Genomic DNA, 7495 nt, shown 5'->3' with positions numbered 1-7495 from the left:
CCCAGATCGATCTATCTATCTATCTATCTATCTATCTATCTATCTATCTATCTATCTATCTATCTATCTTTTATACCCCCCCCCCCCATCATCCTTCACTGGTTGCGTGCTGATTCATGGCCCACTGAGCAGGCAGAAGGTGGGGAAGTGTCCCATAGTCTACAGAACTGCAGTTTCTGAAAAGTGGTGTCACCCATCTTGTGTATCACTGACATATGGCACAGTAGAGATATCTGTTATGAGCTGTCAGTATTTTTGCAGGTAAATGTTCCCTGATTTGTCTTTATAAATGTGGATTTATACATTTGGATTTCATTTCTCACCCTGCTGGATTGCTGCACTCCAATTCCGGGCGGTAAATAGAAACATTACCTTCTCTTCTCTGGATAGCATTATCAGAACCGACATGAAACAAATTCAGCCATCAACAAACATATTAATCTTCGCCAAGGAGCCCAGCAAGCATTTGTTTACCTCCATTTGGACAAAATCTTGGCAGTATGGTTGAGCGATTTGTTGTGCCGTCACTAGGAATAACAATGGACAGATATGTTCTGGTTCTGATTTAGGGACCAGGCCCTGAACTCTTTTAACACAACTAGAGCAACAAACAGAAGGGATTGACCCCCTCTTACTCTGAAAATTGGCGTTGTTTGGTCTACAAGGGATGCATTGACAGGGCTGGTGTGGAACGTCTTGAAATGTTGGTTTTGGGTGGATTGTGGCCTTGGAGGCTTGTGTCAGGCTATATCCTGGCTGCTGAAGTCTGCAGACAGTCGTATTCCTCCTCATTCCCAAGATTATAACTCCATCCAGGAAACAGTGAAGCTGTGCTAAAGTTGGAAGGACTGCTCAGTTTTCCTCTTAGAAGTGTGATCTTTTGCAGGTAAGCGTTCAGTAGCACTGCTTTGTATTTTTAGATGATACTCTTTCATGTAAAACTGTTGGTTTCTGTTACCACTAGCAAACTATATTTGTGTCAGTTCTGCTCCTCCTGGGTGGAGCATGTGCCATGATCCCTGCTGGATGATCTACGAAACCCTCAGATCAAATCTTAGGAATCTGGGATCTAGAGTAACCCCTAAGAACCCTTACTAATACCAGTAATCATGGGTCAACAGTAAACATGCACTTTAGGTTGGTTGTCAGTAGGAAGAATGAACCCATGGAAGGAATAACACGCTTACCAAGCTAATTGATGCCATGCTGCTGGGTTTGCCAACTTTTGTTGGTTCTGGAACTGTGTAGGCACTATGCAATGGTAGGTGAATCAGCCACGGTGCAAGGAAGCCCTAGAAACCTCTTGAGGAATCTTAATGTTCCACAGAACCATCAATGAGAATGATTGATCTACAGGCATTCCCAAGTACCTATGACCTTCCCAAACAGCAAGCTTAAAAGAATTCCACTTTGCAAAAATTGAGGTGAAACCCAAAATTGTATTGTTGTGGCCAGCACTCCCAAATGCAATTAGTTGCTTTTTCATATGATTTAATTTCACATGAAACTGGTGGTTTCTGGCAACATCAGCAAACTCTGTTCACCGCAAGTTCTGCTCCTCGTGGGTAGGGCGTATGTCACACCCCCCACTGGATGATCTACAACAGCCTTCCTCAAACTTTATACCTCAGAGGAACACCTAAGATTATTTTTAGACCTCCGGGAACCTTTACATAAACTGTCTAAAATCTAAAAATTTCTAATACATTGTTGGTCAGTAAGAAGAATTAACCCTTACAATGATGGTCAAAATGCCTCCTTTACAGACAGCTAAAAAGATAACTAGTACCATGCTGTTGGCTTTGCCAAGTGACATTGGCCCTGGAAGTGTATTGGCACCATACAATGGTAAGTCGATCAGCCACAGTTCAAGAAAGCCTTAGAAACCTGTGGAGATACCCTAGAACTCCAGAGAACTCTGGTTTAAAATGACTGATTTACAGGTGTTCCCAGAAATCTATGAATTCTCTAAACAGCAAGCATAAAAAGAATTCCAATAGACAAAAAGTGATGGGAAACCCAAAAGTTGTAGGAGACACGAGGAGAAGGAGCAACTCCATAATAATGGTCATTGGGGGAAGGGGTCAAACCCATATTAATGATTATGGGGGGAAGAAGGCAACGCCATAATAATGGTCATGGGGGTAAGGGGTCAACCCCATAACAATGGTCATAGGGGAAGAAGGCAACTCCATAATAATGGTCATGTGAAAGGAGGCAACGGCATTATAATGGTCATGGTGGAAGGGGTCAAATTCATATTAATGGCCATGAGGTGAAGGAATCAACTCCATTTTAATGAGTATGGGGGAAGGGGCCATCTCCATTTGAATGGCCATGGGGGAAAGCGGCCAACTCCATATTAATGGCTATGGCTTGGAATGGAATGTCCATAATAATGATCATGGGAGGAAGGAGGCAACTTCATAATATAGGTCATAGGCGGAAGGAGGCAATTTTATAATAATGGTCATGGGGGAAGGAGGCAACTGCTTAATAATTGTCATGGGTGGAATGGATTAACATTATTGGCAAGGGGGGAAAAGAGTCAACTTCATATTAATGACCATGGAGGAAAGGGGCCAACACCTGGAATGGGATGTCCTACAAACTCATAGAGGTGTGATGTTCATGTGGCCATATAGTGTAGTACCTATCTGTGTCTATTGTTTTTTGGGGTGAACAATTCTCAGAGGTATTTTGTACATTCTTCCCTCAGACTTGCACTCTTGTGTGGTTGGCCATGCAGGTTTTGGGCAAGATCTTAAAGAAGAAAAATCTTTTGCCTGCGAGCACCCTATAATGTCTAAGGGTCCCTTCAGTTCTCCATTTCGAATGAGATGTTACCAGATTCCAGGACTCCTCCAGCTGGACGGCCTCTCTCCACACACGGGGCTTTGTATAAATAATTGTCGCCTGGTTGGCACGCGCCCACTGAATACGATTCCATACACTTCAAAACCAGCGTTCTGTAAACGCTGCTGCAAGAGACCACAGCTTCAACATCAACAGTGGAAAATAGTACAAGATCATTTGTAGCAGCTGGAATTCAGCCATTTGTCTCTCTCATCCTCAAAACTGGTTCAAACAGAACCTTACCCGTACTGAAGAGGCAAAATTTGTCTTCCTTTGACAACACAGTGGAGCTCTGCCTTAAAGCTGAACTCTCATCTTAGTCTTGCACTGTTGTAGCGGCTCCTCTCCTGGACTGAAATGGCTTACTCTGATTTCACTGCACACTGTGAGCTTCTCATAAACTCATTTTGATCATCATTTAGCCTTTCATCAACAGTCTGACTCTTACCGGCTCACCCCTCTCATTCATTGGATTTCAGTTCTTTCAATCATTGAGGGTCATTCAGTATCACATGTGAGCATTATTAAGCAAACAAAGGCTACATAGGATGCTCACTCCTTCAGACTGATATCCATCCATCAAGGCCAGGGGCGGACTGACCATTTGGAAACTCGGGCACTGCCCGAGGGCCCGGGGTCAATAGGGGGCCCCATGAGATGCCCCTGGTACCTTTTTCATAGACTTTTTTGAATTTGGGCAAGGACACAGGGGCCCCATGATCCCCTATTGCCCGGGGGCCCCATGAGTTGTCAGTCCGCCCCTGATCAAGGCATTTTGATATTTGCACAATTCCTCCTAAGAGCCATTCCACTGCTTGCATCGGGACTGAGGGCTCTTGAGAGGAGTATTGAGGACGGGTGCTGTGATGTTTTCCGAAAGCTATATACAGCATAGTTTGGATGGATGCTTATGGAATTAGACAGTGTGGGGAGAACTGTGTGTTAGATGTACTTTAAGAAAAGTCTCAGACATTTTTTAAAACATTTGAACATAATACCCTATGTGCTCAGTTATTTATTTTTAAATACCATTTTCCAAATGTTAAATTGCTTTAACCCCCTGCACACCAGCTGAAATTTAATCTCAGGCTGATGGTGATCTTGGCTCCCTGCACTCACAGCATGTCCTCAAGCTTGGGCTGTGCTCCATTCAGCCTGGAAGACTGAGGACATCTAATGGCAGAAAATGATTACTACATGGGACAGAGCTGCTTTTTCATTATAACCACCTAGTGGGGGACTTTTTTGTTGTTGTTGGGCTTTAAATTATAGCAGAATTAAGCAGCAGCTGCAAAGATAAGCTTTATAATTTACATATAGGCAGACATTATATTTTGTTGAAATTCTCCATCAATTATAATAGTGGGAATGCAGAAAGTCAGGGGCCTCTCTCACACTTTACATTGTTAATCACGCTCATAGTTCAGATTTACAAAAGCTGGAAGGAGAGGCGACTGCAGAGATGATCAATCTTCCTACTTCTGTCATCTCCTAATTACATGTTAAAGGATTCTTGGACACAAATATATACTTTTCCATATAGGTCGGGGTGATGGAACAATGATGGAGGTCAGCTGGTGGTGGCGGCCTGGAAACACGATCTGACGCTCAAATCAAATTTTTCAGCTCTCAGTGCTTTTGCTGTGGCCATTGTGGAACCCACGGAAGACAAACTTTCTGCACCCCCAACCAATGCTTGGAAAATGTATGTAAATTGATGTAAATGTATCAGAGAACTATCTGCCTGCAATCTACCAGCAACATGAGAATGGAAAGAGCCCTAATAATAACCATCTGAACAAATTATAAAATGGATTTGTTGACCACAAACACAAAAAAAAATTATCGTTCCATATTATTCAATGTTATTGAAACTTTTCATGTAATTGAAAAAGAATGTGAAATAGTTAAGTTTCAACATATTGGACAGCATACATATAATGTCTTCATGTCAATAAGCAAGACGCTATGACATAACAAATATTATGTGTAAAGTTACATAAAAAAATGTTTTTCTGTGTAATTTTAATTTTCTTTTACAGAAGGATATTGACTATTTAGCTGTATAAGGAAGCTCTTTTTTACAGTCCTGATGAAGCGACAATCCCACGAAACGCGTAGACTTACACTGATTGTATAGCAAGCTTTCCTTTACTGTGAAATCAATCAATTTGATAATTCTACCTAGGAGAGTTGATAAATGTTTTTAAAGCTTTTGCATGTAATAAAGTTATTTCTTGAATTGTAATAATTATTGGCTTTGGTGGTTGTGTATATAACACTGAGAGAGCATATTTAAAGTCCCAAGTTTTTCTTGGAAGTTTCTTTGTTCAACGTTATGACATAGCTGTCCCAGACAGGAGTCCATATTCACTGATACAGAGACAGTCCAGGGGAGTGCAGCCACGTATCTGAGACTGAGTGGAGACACAGGTGTTACGGAGTTGCACAGAGTGCACTGGAGTCAGTAAAAAACAAAGGAGTCTCTGGGGTCAGGGAATACCGGGGTCACAGAGTCACTGCAGGCACAAGAGCTCCAGGGCCACTGGAGACATTGGGGTCACTAGAGTGCAGAGGGGTCACAGAGCCACTGGGAGCACAGGAGCTCTGAAATCACCAGAGACACTAGGGTCACTAGAGTGCACAGGGGTCAGAGAGCCACTGGAGGCACAGGAGCTCTGTGGTCAGTGGAGACAATGGGGTCACTGGAGTTCACATGGGTCACAGAGTCACAAGAGTGCACAAGGATCACAGTGCCACTGGAGGCACCGGAGCTCTGGAGTCAGTGGAGACTATGGGGTCATTGGAGTGCACAGGGGTCACAGAGTCATTAGAGTACACAAGGGTCACAGTGCCACTGGAGGCACAAGAGCTCTGGAGTCAGTGGAGACTATGGGGTCATTAGAGTTCACAGGGGTAACAGAGTCATTAGAGGCACAGGGGTCACAGTGCCACTGGAGGCACCAGAGCTCTGGAGTCAGTGGAGACTATGGGGTTATTGGAGTGTACAGGGGTCACAGAGTCACTGGGGGAACAAGAGCTCTGGGGTCACTGGAGACACTGGGGTCACTAGAGTGTGCAGAGTCAGTGGAGGCACAGGATCTCTTGGGCCACCAGAGACATTGGGGACATTAGAGTGCACAAGGGTCACAGAGCCACAGGAGGCACAGCAGCTCTGGGGTCACTAGAGACAATGGGTTCACTGGAAGGCACAGGGGTCACATGATAGGTGGAGGCACAGGCGTTCTGAGGCCACCAGAGACATTGGGTCCACTAGAGTGAACAGGGGTCACAGGGTCACTGGAGGCACAGGAGCTTGGGGCCACCGGAGATATTGAGGTGACCAGAGTGTACAGGGGTCACATAGCCACTAAGAGCACAGGAGCTCTGGGGTCAATAGAGTATGCAGGGGTCACAGAGCCATTGGAGGCACAGGAACTACGGGGTCACTGGAGACACTGGGGTCAGAAGAGTGTGCAGAGTCAGTGGAGGCGCAGGATCTCTTGGGTCACTAGAGCCACTGGGAACAGGGGTGACAAGATCAGTGGAGGTACAGGAGCACTGGAGCCACCGGAGACATTGGGCTCACAAGAGTGCACAGGGGTCACAGAGCCACTGGAAGCACAGGGGCTCTGGAGTCACTGGAGACACTGGGGTCACGGCAGCAGGGGGCTTAGACATAGCAACATGTTGCTTGAATGCTGAGCTGCATGTTAACTCTCCATTTACAGACTAAATGGCTGTGGCGCCAGTGCTGCGGGTGGTGGGGGGACCCGGCGCTGAAACAGACGAGCGGTTAGTGGGACAATAACTATCTCGCAAATTGCCTGTTAGTCATACTTTATGGATTGTAATATAGATAACACAAATGTTCAGCTGTAGCTTTAGCTGAAACTTAGCATCGTTGGGCCGTCTCACTAGCAGAAAATGACCCCCCAATATCCCCACGCACATAAAATAGAGATTGTGGCCCTTGGGGGGTATATATATCAATCTGCCTTTATAGGTAACAGACATAAATGAGGCTTGAGGATGACCCCATTAAATGGAAATCTTAAAGACCTTTAATTTATGGAATCGTCAGGCTAATCCCAAAATTATCTCTACAACCTCCATCTTCATGTCAGATAGAAGTATAAGAGCTCTCTCCAAAGGCAAATTCCTGTCTGATGTCCTTTATGAGGCTGACATGGAAACCTATTACCACAGACATCAAGTCAGAGGACCGTTTATGTTACCGAAATATTAAAGGTGATTCTTCGGTTATTTTGGAGGAGGCTCTGCGGGTGAGTGAACCTTATCCCCCATAGAAGGTCCACTTCACTCGCACTTGAATTGCGTGTTCCTTTGCCGTCTGGTTTTGACAGTCTATTCATTTCAATGGGCTGCAAATAGAACAGGAACTCAGAAAGAGAAGTGCAAGCATTACTTTTTTCAGATGCACTGCATCAAACCGCATGGAACTGCAGCACCATGTAATTCGGGGAATGCAGACATGCTGTGCTTTCGAGATGCATTTGGGGTGCTATTGCCAATTCTTTAGCACCCATATGGATTTTGCAAGGACAGTGCATTTACCTGTGGTGCAGGAAACATATAGAAACATAGAAAAGTGATGGCAGAAAAAGACTGAGTGGTC

General features: G+C 44.6%; 1 long non-coding RNA gene across 1 annotated transcript in view; it reads left to right on the top strand.

Annotated features, from left to right (window-relative positions):
* The window catches only part of LOC149435247 (uncharacterized), a 24124-nt gene extending 19017 nt beyond the window's left edge, over positions 1–5107 (top strand). The window contains exon 2 of the long non-coding RNA XR_016308527.1: positions 4400–5107. This is a non-coding gene — a long non-coding RNA (uncharacterized LOC149435247). The remainder of the gene's footprint in view (positions 1–4399) is intronic.
* The last annotated feature ends 2388 nt before the right edge of the window (positions 5108–7495 follow it).

Source organism: Staurois parvus, unplaced genomic scaffold (assembly GCF_062004578.1).
Source record: "Staurois parvus isolate SC_StPar_1 unplaced genomic scaffold, SC_StPar_1.0 ptg001570l, whole genome shotgun sequence".
Taxonomy (NCBI): domain Eukaryota; kingdom Metazoa; phylum Chordata; class Amphibia; order Anura; family Ranidae; genus Staurois; species Staurois parvus.
The sequence above is the reverse complement of the archived record's forward strand: the minus strand, read 5'-3'. Positions and strand labels throughout refer to the sequence as shown.